Source organism: Pelobates fuscus, chromosome 8, assembly GCF_036172605.1.
Source record: "Pelobates fuscus isolate aPelFus1 chromosome 8, aPelFus1.pri, whole genome shotgun sequence".
NCBI classification, from domain to species: Eukaryota; Metazoa; Chordata; class Amphibia; order Anura; family Pelobatidae; genus Pelobates; species Pelobates fuscus.
In genome coordinates, this window is record NC_086324.1 from 70,188,033 (window position 1) to 70,199,651 (window position 11,619).

Sequence of the window (11,619 nt, forward strand, 5' to 3'; positions counted from 1 at the left end):
ATTATAAAGTTATGCATTGTTCAAGATGTTATTCACTGTCATTCCTCTAGGTGTTTGTGCATACTGTGCTCCCAGGCTTCAGGCCTCACCGGGAGCCCCGCCCGGGTTACTTTCTTCTCCCAAACCGGGGTCCCACCCAGACACGCCTACTCACGGCCGCACATTAGCCTGTCCCCGCCCAGCGGGGTGATACCCCGAGGTCCACCACCCGGCCCAAGACACGTCCCACATCTGTCATAGCAGTGGCCTATGCGTCCCCACCGGGAGTGCCTATACGACAACTAGGGTAGACTGTCCCTTCTCCTACCCATAATGGCCCCCTGAGTCGACGCCCCCCCCTCAAACACTCATCCTGCGGGTGACGCAAAGGACGCCCCTAGTCGTGGGTCGAGGGTAATCGGACTCCGACCGTATATGACGGACTTCATCTACTGTTATCCATCACCCCCCTGCAACTGACCCACCTGTAAATTAGGTCCTCCACACCCGACCTAGGGCCATAGTTGCCTTTTGCCCTCATTTACTTGACGGGATTCCGCCCCCCCACCCGGTACAAGGACAGTTCTTAACTACCCACCTTCCACCGCCCTACCCCCCCCTCCCCCTTTCCCACCCAGAGCTCCTCTCTCCCTCCTCCCCCCTTTTCTCTTTTCTCTCTCTCTCTTCTATCTCTATCCACCTCCCCCCCCCTCCACCTTCCACCAGACCCTCCTCCACCCCCTCACCCACTCTTGCGTACTACCCCCCCCCCTCGAGGCTCGGCTCCCGCCCCCCCCCCAGGCAGACATGGCGACCACCTTCGCGCCTGCACCCCTACTCTTACACTCTCACAACGTACGCGGCCTCAACGCCCCCGAGAAACGACGTCACCTGTTGAGATCCCTATGGTCTCAGAGGGTCTCAGTAGCGTTTCTACAGGAGACGCACCTTAAAGGGAGTGACGCCCCACAGGTGCGGGACAGGAGGTTCCCCTTGGGATTTTACGCCAACAACCCCGAAGCTAAACGCACAGGCGTTGCCATTATATTTGCTCATACGGTCCCGATCGAGAATACCACTGCTCTGGCCGACCCTGCCGGACGTTTTCTGTTTGTGAAGGGAACGATCGCGGAGCATAAGTATACTTTCGCCACGATCTACTGCCCCAATAAGGGACAACACCGATTTTTGGCGAGATCCTTGTTGCAGCTAGAGAAATTCCGGGAGGGTACCCTAGTGCTAGCTGGTGACCTTAATATCCCTCTGGAACCCCGGATGGACACATCCACGGGCACCACCACGATCCCTACCCATTGCATTCAACAGGCCAGGCAGGCCTTGGCCAAGGCAGGCCTGGTCGACTGCTGGAGGGTGGCACATCCTGAGACCAAAGATTTTACATGCTATTCTGCAGTCCACCGCAGATACAGTCGGATTGACTACATTTTCCTAGCCCAAGAGTTCCTCCCTTTCCTCATCACATCCACAATAGGTATACAACACAAATCGGACCATGCCCCAGTGCAAATTAGGCTCTCAACGCCGCTTCTTAAGCCCCGAGAACGCCAATGGCGATTGAATGAGAGCGTTTTAGCCGACCCTGACGTAACCACCCAAATCACTCAATCTCTGACGCACTACTTCGCGGACAACAACACCGCGGACGTACCCCCACTTACGGTTTGGGAGGCACATAAATGTGTGATCCGGGGCCAGTTCATCAAACTCTGCACCCAACGGAAAAAAGCCCACTCCGCCCAGATCCAAACATTAATACGCACAATAGCTGACTTAGAGACTAGTCACAAGCAGGACCAAACGGACGACATATACTGCAGACTCACTGACCAGCGCAGGCAACTCAGAGACTTACTTGCACAGAAAATGCTTCACACAGTACGTAAGTCCAACAGACACTTCTACGAATTCTCCAATAAGAGTGGGAGACTGCTCGCCCGTACACTGACCCAGAGACAGAGGCAGCGCCACGTACACCAGATCGTGGGGGAGGACGGGACAATTAGGAGGGCCCCATCGGACATCCTGAAAGCTTTTCGGCTTTTCTACTCAGACCTTTACAACATTGACAGTACCACACGACGCGCGGAGTCGCCACGACGCCTACAGAAAATAGAGGCCTTCCTCTCGGAATATGTAGGGGGCAAAGTCCCGAGTGACCTGGCCGAGGAGCTGGAACAACCTATTACCCTAGAGGAACTTGCCGCAGCTCTCAAGGTGTCCAAATCAAATAGAGCCCCCGGCCCAGACGGCCTGCCGACAATATACCTCCGTAAATTCAAGGACACCTTGCTACCGCAACTACTGGAGGGGCTTAATTCCCTACTAGACGGTGGGAGGTTCCCGATAGACTCACTACACGCGACGGTGACAGTCATCCCTAAGGAGGGGAAGGACCCCACCAACTGCGGGAGTTACCGGCCGATATCGCTCCTTAATGCTGACCTCAAGGTATTTGCTAAGACCATGGCCCTTAGACTCGCACGCGTGCTACCCTCCTTGGTTCACCCCGATCAAGTGGGTTTCATACCCGGAAGGGAGGCCCGAGACAACACCATCCGAGCCCTAAACATGATCCACTCCGCCCGATCGACAGGCAAGAACCTGGTCTTGGTATCCACAGATGCCGAGAAAGCCTTCGATCGGGTAGATTGGCAGTACCTTGAGGCCACCCTACGACATATGCAATTCGGACCCCACGTTCGCTCCTGGATCCTAGCCCTCTACTCCAACCCCACGGCCCGTATTCGGATCAATGGCGCGCTGTCAGCCCCGTTCACCATCCGCAATGGCACCAGGCAAGGCTGTCCCCTGTCCCCCCTCCTGTTTGCCCTCACCCTGGAACCTTTCCTGGAGGCGGTCAGACGGGATGGGGGCATCACGGGGTACAGTCTGCACAACGTGGAACACAAGGTTGCCGCTTTTGCGGACGATATGTTGTTTTTTATCGACAGCCCGACAGTCTCACTACCCAACCTCCTCCGGGCCTTCCGAGATTTCGGTGAACTATCTAACCTTAAGCTGAATATGAGTAAATCTGAAGCCCTGCCGATTTCGCTTGACGCTGAGAGAACCGCACACCTTTGCACACAATTTCGCTTCACCTGGTGCACCTCTAAACTGAGATACCTAGGGATCTGGCTCCCCACAGACCTGGCCCTCCTATACCAACTGAATTTTCTCCCCCTACTGTCAGACATTCAGCTAGACCTCCGACGATGGCAGGGCCTTTACGTCTCTTGGTTTGGCCGCATTAACGCCGTCAAAATGAATGTCTTACCACGTCTCCTATTCCTCTTCCAGGCGGTCCCCATAACCCCACCGAGGACTTTCTTCAATACCATAACTAAGGCCGTACGTATTTTTGTGTGGAACGGGAGGGCTAGCAGGGTGAGTAGGGCGATTCTAGAACGTCCCAGGGCCAAGGGGGGCGCGGGGCTCCCGTCCTTCCTAAGATACTTCCAGGCGGCCCACCTACTGCGGATGGTGGACTGGCACGCACGACCTACGACCAAATTATGGGTTCCCATGGAGCTCACACAGACGGGTGGCTCTCTCCCATCCCGCCTGTGGCTGAGCTCCCAGGAGACGGGACCCCTGCGAACTGGAAACCCACTCATAGACGCCACGTTGAAAGTCTGGAGGTCACTGCGGTACTCACACCAACTCACGACTGCCGACGGCCCCCTCACACCCATTACACATAATCCTAAGATTGGTGGGGTGCTCACCCCCGCAGACCTGCGTGCATTCACCGACTCGGACTGGCTATACTTTCGTCAACTTTTACAAGCGAACAGGCTCAAGCCCCTGGCGGACCTCGTTGGGGACAAAGCTCCCACGGGCGCGGACAGCTTCCATTACTTACAAATCCAGGCATACTATAGGTCCTTTCCGTCCACACAACCCCTTCACAGGGAGCCCACTCAGTACGAATCGCTCTGCACACAACGAAATCACCCCGATAAGGGGATCTCCAGACTCTATGCACTACTGCTGACCAGCGAAAACCTTCCGCTCCCTAGATATGTGACCAGGTGGGAGAGGGAGACGGGGACCACACTCACTAATCAGGAGTGGGAAAAGATTTTTACCCTCACGCATAAATGCTCCATCAGCTCCAAATACCAGGAGACAAACTTTAAAATTTTAACCCGCTGGTATCGAACCCCCGACACCTTGCACCGAATGGACGCAGAGACGTCTGGGGACTGCTGGCGATGCGGATCCACAGACGGCTCCTACCTCCATATCTGGTGGTCCTGCCCCAGTATCGCTCCCTTCTGGACAATGATTAGAGACACCATCCGACAAATCACGGACACTACCATACCGCTCCAACCCCTGTCCATGCTCCTGCACCACACAGACATACCAACCACCACCTATAAAAAGTCACTGCTTAAACATTTGCTGACAGCCGCTACTTCCTTGATACCCACAAAGTGGAAGAAACGGGATGCGCCCACTCTCCAGCAGTGGTTAGACAGAGTGGGAGACATCTACACCATGGAATCCCTCACGGCTACGCTACAGGACAGGCAGGAGAAATGCACGCGCACCTGGGCGCCCTGGCTGTGGTACCTCACGGTGGCAGGGGCGCGGGTCGGGGCCTCGGATTCTTCTCTCTCTCCCCCCCCCTCTCTCCCCCCCCCCCTCTCGTCTTCCCCCCCCCCCTCTCTCCCCGCCCCCCCCCCCACCCCCTCCCCCCCCACTCTGCCCACAAGACTGTCTCAGACGGTCAGACTAGCTGACGCTCGGCCATACGCTCAAACCACTGACGACTATAAACCGACACCCGTATGTAGTACCAGATTTGGACTGCCTTTCTATAGGCCCATCCGTGTGGGACCCACAGACACGCCTCCCCCATCCGCAGAGTCTCCTAGCCACTGACCGTAAGGGCCACAATGCGAAAGACATGATAAACTGCTTGACACCCTAAACTGCCAGCCTGTGGCCACCCTCTAATCACTAGATTACCTGTTAGCCTTGCTGTGCCCCATACGCACCTCGCATGTCCTCAATATGGTAGATAGCAGTGCATGCACCCACTCAGTGGATGCTCTTGGCCCCACAATCTGTGGTCGCCCATACGATATGGGACATCCTCTACAGTGGCTCCTTTGCGATGATTCAGTCCAATTTTATACCAGTAGCACTCGACAATCTCCCTGAAGATACTGCTTGACCGTAAACCCGTTCTTGGTAGTCAACTTGTTCTGATACTATTTATCATACAGTGTTTCTTATATAAAATGCCTGTCATAGCAACCAGCTACACTCTTTGCATGTAAATGTTGCGATTAATTGATGTCATGCTCCCAGATTGTATGAAAATTTTCATTTGTACCCCCCTTCTTCATTCTGTACCCATATCTCTGCCTGAATTAATAAAAATTGATTGACTAAAAAAAAAAAATTAACCGATTTCTTCTGGCAACAGTGAATTCGATCTACTGCATAGCAGCAGAATTCAGGTAGAATTCAAGGTTCCAACTTTAGATCCGTGTGACCCAATATACTCTATATATTGGTTACATCACCATAAATGTGTGTAAAGCGTTCTATTTGTGTTTCTTTGTGGACGAGTTTCAGAATTCCAAGTCTCCGAGCAATGAAGCAAACGATAACGTGTGTCACCGATGCCAAGGAAATAAATTAGGTTTCCTGCCCTTTTAAGATGATAATATCAGCTCATGCTTTCTGTTGATCCTGTAAGAGAAAGCATTTCACACGCTGCTACTGTGGCGGTTAAGATCTCCATCGATTTCACGTAAAGGCAAGTGTTTTTCATGTAGAATGGAATGCTGACAAGTTACTGACATGGGAAAAAGTGCATGTATATTGATAAGTACACACGTAGTTCTGGACAGGGAATTCAGGAAGATGAAAAGATGATTGACTTTCACCCTTCCAGGAATTTTAAACAACCAAACACTCTCAGTGGCTTTTAAATATATATATAGTTATTAAGCTACAATTATGATACCCGTAAACAGATTTATTTAAAAAAAAAAAAAATCAAATAGAAAGTTCCTTTTTCCATTGAATGTACATCATAGAGTTCAACAGTCAAGAGTGCTATAATGTGGATCAAAACGACCAGATAATGAACCTTGTTAGTATTTCAATGAGGCGGTTTTGTGACTGGCTGAAACAGAGAGACTGTTGTGGCGGAGAGACTTCCACTGATCAGCCACAACATTAAAACTACTGACAGGTGAAGTGAATAACAAGTGGTGCTAGGAAGGACAATGAAGGACAACTTGGGTGCCCAAGGCTCATTGATGCATGTGGGAAGTGAAGGCTCGCCCCGTCTGGTCCGATCACACAGAAGAGCGACTGTAGCTCAAATAATTCTGGTCATTATAGAAAGGTTTCAGAACACACATTGCATTGTAGTTTTGTGCATATGGGGCTGTGTTAAACACAGACCAACCAGAATACACTTGAAGACCCCTGTCCACTGCCGAAAGCACCATCAATTGGGACGTGAGCGTCAGAACTGGACCATGGTGCAATGGAATAAGGTTGCTTGGTTTGATGATTTACATTTTCTTTTAAATCAGATGAATGGCCAGATGCATGTGCATTGTTTACCTGGGAAGGTGATGGCAGCAGGATGCCCTATAAAAAGAAGGCAGACCGGGGAAGCAATGTTATACTCTAGGTAATGTTCTGCTGTGGAACATTGGGTCCTGGCATTCATGTGGATGTTACTTTAACACATACCACTTGGGGGGCTAGGCCTGGCTTCCTAGATGACGATTGGAGCCAAATTAAGCAAAAATACATAAATATGTGTGGTTTGGGGTTGTGAACTACTTGCGGATCGACCCTCTAAAAAACTGCCCTATTGGAGATTCCCCTTGTCCGACCTTATCTGACCCTAATACACAATGGAACTGCAGCACGATGATTGCGACCTCTTGACTCCTGTCTGGAAGAAATGCCTACAGTATTCATAAGCTGAAATACATAGATCTAAACAAAAAAAGTTACCTCCCAAATCCAAGATCCTCTTCTTTTTTTTTTTTTTAATTCTTTCTTTTATTGAGGCATATGAGAAGGGGTACAAAATAAAGAGAGGGAAATGCAATAACAGTTTACAGTTGGGGGTCGGTACATTCAACTTTAAGAGATTACATTTTCCTGAGAAGTGATGCCTCTTTTTTTTTTTTTCATGTCGTATAACAAAAACTTGACATAACCATATGCAATGCCTGTCTAGCTAAACTATGAAAAGAGAATCATTAGGCTATGCAATATTTTAGTCACGTATTAGGTAGATAAATTGTCAGGCTGTAGTTTCAAGGTGATGGCAAGCTAGGTAACTATCTGATTATACTTCAGTAGAAAAAACACCGTTATGTGCAGTCAGTCGATTGTGTAGGTATTAGGTTAGACTGACTTGGAGTAGCAAAGGGTGTATAGGCTATAAGTAATAGTAAAGCATGAGTAGGTCAGGTACAATAGGCATATTATTAATACGACTGCTGAGTGTGAGTTAAATGTCGAGGGACATATTAGCCTGGACATAGCCGTGCTTAGTAGTGTATTTATCTGTGTGACAGATGGTACTATGCCTGGCATTGAGTCTCAGTCCTTTTGGGGGTCAGCCGATGCCTTGTTGGGGCTGTGTATGTTCCTTATGTGGTGGTCGGTGCAGCTGGTGCGGTCTCCTCGGTGTGAAGGTGCTGACATCCCCTGGGCCATGTAGAGTTGCTGAAGGCACTGAGTGTAGCTCCAACCAAGCTGTGTGTCGGGTAAGGTTCGCCTGTCTTGGGCTGGGGTAGCATTGTATGTACCTTCCTGAGGCAGTGACCTCCCCTGATCCAGCTCCCCTCCGCTTCGCTTGCCTTGTCTGGGGAGGTCTTGTGCTCGGCTTCGGTGGTCCCCTCCGTGTCACTGCCTTGCATGGGGGGTGAGAGTACTTGACCCTCCACCTCCGTCCAGCTGTTGGTTTCGGACTCCACAAAGCCGGTACTGGCCCATCGCTTTGCCAGGGAGTCGGTTGGGGGTAGACCGGGATAACCCCCACCGGTCCAGAGGGGGGGAACGAGGGCATGCAGACAGATTCCCGGCGTGGCATTGCAGCTGGGGAGCGGCCGTCTCCCCTGCGCCTGCCATGCTTGTAGGCCCAATTGTGAGTTGTGCTCGGTTCGTCGCTGGAGAGGTATCTTTCTCTTCCCCTCGGTGTCTGCTCTCGAGTGGTAGCTTTAAATTCACGATTAAGTGCCTGTGGGTCTGTGAAATTAGCGTTAAGTGCCGAGTTTAGCAGGAGCTGCTGTGGTGAGCGTCCTCACAGCTCTGCGGCCAGGCCCAGCCCCAAGATCCTCCTCTTGTGTCACCACTCCTGTCAGGAATGACATGGGTGCTACAGAGGGGGTTGCCTCCATTAGACACCTGTCACCAGCATGCTATGTGTGTACACCAGATATCCAATATGCACAGAATTAACATTAGCCACCTGGACCTCTTGTTCATGGCTGGCTAATGATGCCCCAATGACACAGCCTGAGCTGGAGTTAAACTCTTTATTGAACTCTTACCATAATGCTACACATAAAGACTCCAGGCACCATGAGTACATGCAATCACTAGAGTCAGGCCTGGAATGGCCATCAGCAAACTGGACAAATGCCTGGTGGATCATGATGGTCAAGGCTAAGGCTGACAGATGAGATCAAAGGATCTCCCTGGTCAGCTGGTGCAAGCCGTGCTGGCTTGGTCCGTGGCTTTTGGAAAGATGATCTTCCTGATTGCCCAGCTCATTGTGCTGCAGCTGGCAAGAAGGGAGCTTGCAATCTATAACTTTTGAGGGTACAGACCACTTGCATTTCTTCCACAAGGATCTGCTACTTAATCAGATGGTCTTTGATCTTGTTTTAGTGCATCTGCAGTAGCACCCCAATGCTTTCCAGTCTTGATTATCTCAGCCAAAGAGATGGAGCTTTAATAAGGAGACCAATGCAACACTGGCTTGTCAACTAAACGGTGACTAGGGCGATATAGCGTTAGGAATACACATTTGTATTCTTAATGAAATAGTGTTCCTGTAATGCTGGTACTCTCATGAAAATGTTCATTAAACATGGCACATTAAAACAATTTCACTGTAGTAGAGAATCACAGGAAAAGTTTACGTTATTAGCATGAAATGCCTTATCTGTGCCTTTTTAGAAATCATTTGTCATCATCAAAGTGTTAATTTAGCATCTGAAATGTATGAATAAAAAAATCCTGAGTCACAAATGTTTATGTAGGAAACAAAGATATATAATAACTGCTTTTATGTGACCGTTTAGACATAACCATTCATTCAAATTCTACAATTCCTCTTGAATTAAGCAAAAGAATAAAAAAAAATGTCCAAACCTCCACACACACAAGCTCCAGGATTTTCACTGACAGGGTACTCAGGATTTGAAAGAGGAACAAATAGATTGAACTAATTATTTTGTATTAGCCGGCATTTATTGGATTACCGTTTTAAACCCTTCCTTGTGTTATCTGCAAGGGGTCAGTGACAGTGCAGAGATAAGAAGATACTCTGATGTTACAGTGAATGGCCATGTCATGAAGGGCTGTCATTTTAGATGGATAAACACAGTTTGTATGTTCCACCTTATGTTACATGTTATGTTTAAAGATAGACTGGAAACACTGGATGAATAGCCAATTTCTTTCTGACCTGTTCCGCAACTTTATCCCCCAATGGCTTAAATTTAGATTTTGAGTTGGCTCATTTTTTATAATACATTATTTTTTACATAGTTTTCTATATACTTTTTACATTTATATCTATATTTATTTTTATATTTTTGGCCCTTCCACCCCATCAATCTTATTCTATAGGGGCTATATCCATATAAATTGGAGGTGATATCCACCTTTAAGGCATTACATATTATGTGCCCATATGTTGTTTATTAATACACATATATATTTTTCCTTTCAGTATGTACTACTGCTTTATTGTTGCTATTTGCATAAGCAACTATGTCATTTTTCGTACTACTAATCATTGTTTATATGTATGTATTCTGCAAGATATGAAAGATGCCCATTCTTAATATGGAGCCTTTTGCATCATTTGGGCAAATGCACTAAAAAACTAACATTGACATTATGCATTATGTACCTATAAGTTGTCAATCAATTAAGTCCCTCTACTATATTATTTCCGTTATCTGTATATATAACTATGTCACTTTCCACATTACAAGCTACTGCTTATATGTATGCACTTTAAAGACTATACAAGGTGCCCATTTACAATGTGGAGTTTCCAGCTTCAATTGGGCAAATGCATCGAACAGAATTAAGCCGGAAAACGAGCGCCGAAATACCGGAAGTGACGTCAGACGCCGGCCACCCGAACTTCCGCCCACGTGACCGGCAATCAGAAAAGCGGAGAATTTAAAACGGAACAGCAGCTGGATGTTTTATGCACTGATGAAAACTCGGACTGAGTTGAAACGCGTCTGCATGACTGTGATTTTGTGTGTCACCATATGGGACCTGCACAGTTATTTTTAAACTTTTATTTACAATAAATGTAATAATTTTTTTATCATCACTTGCTGCTTTTTCCTGCTTCTGGGGGACATCATCCAAGATTCTTCATATAGCCTTTTAAGGCACCCTTGGGCACTATATACAGAGCCTGGCACTGCTCTGGAATTCGTGAGTGTATTCTATCACTTTCATATATTTCTTTTTGTATATACAGTCTATACTATGTATCTTTTGTCTTTATAGGATTTTACTACATGGAACATCTCCCATATGTACCTGTATATATATATAAGTATCATTATTTCTTATTTTATACACAGGGAGTGGTGTGTGTATTTGGCACTTGTTGCTTTTAAATACTCTATTTTATTACTTTGATTTTAGGGTGTTGGGGAACACCTTTTTCCACTCCAGTACTGTGTTTTGATTTTACTGTGTAAGCGCCATCTACTTCTCTTTTTTATTTCCAGAGCCTTTAGGGAAAGAATACATATATGGACCTCGGTGACCTAAACTGGGAATAATTTCAGTAGTTTCAGTATGCTGTTCATTCGTCTATTTTCCTGTTAATTTATTTTGCCCTTTAATACTCAATCATACGGCTAGCTGTCCGTAATTCCTGCATGGTTTTTTTTTGTGTGTTTTTTTTTAATAAACCCACTTGTGAGAATGGCAAATGTTGCCTTGTTCCTCTCAATAAACCTCATAATTAGTGATGTCGCAAACATAACATTTTCGGTTCGTGAACGGCGAACGCAAACTTCCGCAAATGTTCGCCATAGACTTCAATAGGCAGGCGAATTTTAAAACCCACAGGGACTCTTTCTGGCCACAATAGTGATGGAAAAGTTGTTTCAAGGGGACTAACACCTGGACTGTGGCATGTCGGAGGGGGATCCATGGCAAAACTCCCATGGAAAATTACATAGTTGATGCAGAGTCTGGTTACATAGTTACATAGTTACATAGCTGAAAAGAGACTTGCGCCCATCAAGTTCAGCCTTCCTCACATATGCTTTTGCTGTTGATCCAAAAGAAGGCAAAAAACCCAGTCTGAAGCGCTTCCAATTTTGCAACAAACTAGGAAAAAATTCATTC